Source organism: Octodon degus, unplaced genomic scaffold, assembly GCF_000260255.1.
Source record: "Octodon degus isolate 3935 unplaced genomic scaffold, OctDeg1.0 scaffold00051, whole genome shotgun sequence".
In the NCBI taxonomy this organism is placed as follows: Eukaryota; Metazoa; Chordata; class Mammalia; order Rodentia; family Octodontidae; genus Octodon; species Octodon degus.
Genome location: NW_004524627.1, coordinates 14,125,500 through 14,126,153, shown reverse-complemented (window position 1 = coordinate 14,126,153; position 654 = coordinate 14,125,500).

The following is a 654-nucleotide window of genomic DNA, read 5'->3' as shown; positions in this document are numbered from 1 at the left end:
GAATGCATTCTTCTTTCTAAAGGAACATGTGGGTAGTGAGGGTGTAAACCTATAATAACTAAAAGAAAAATAAATTCTAGACCAAAAGTGGAGACTATATGAAACACTAGACAAGGCCTCACATTATCCATTCAAGAGGTCATGGTTATCCACTTGGGTGACTGATGTCTGTCTAGACTTTATTGGACTAGGCGATACCAGTTATAGTATATTGCTTGTTCATAAGGGAGGCATATAGGTTTGGTCATTCCATCTTTATTTTTAGGCCTGACCTTCAACAGATGCACCTCCAATTCCTTTGAGGATCTAGCCTTGTCTGACTGCCTATAATGTTTCTACCTAACTTAATAGATTATAGTAATCAAGGAAGACACTGGTTTGAAGATACATTTGAGCAAAGATTTAAAAGAGATGCAGACACAAACAATAGGGATGCATGATATAATATTCTAGACAGAGAAAATGGAAAATGCATATACACACGCAGCCGTGTTACCTTTCTAAAACACGAGACATTCTAAATTTGCAAGCATACCCAGAAAGAATGGCTATGGTAAAGAAATCACCCAACAACAAATGTTGGAGAGGCTGTGGGGAAAAAGGAACCCTTCTCCACTGCTGGTGGGAATGTAGACTGGTGCAACCGTTATGGAA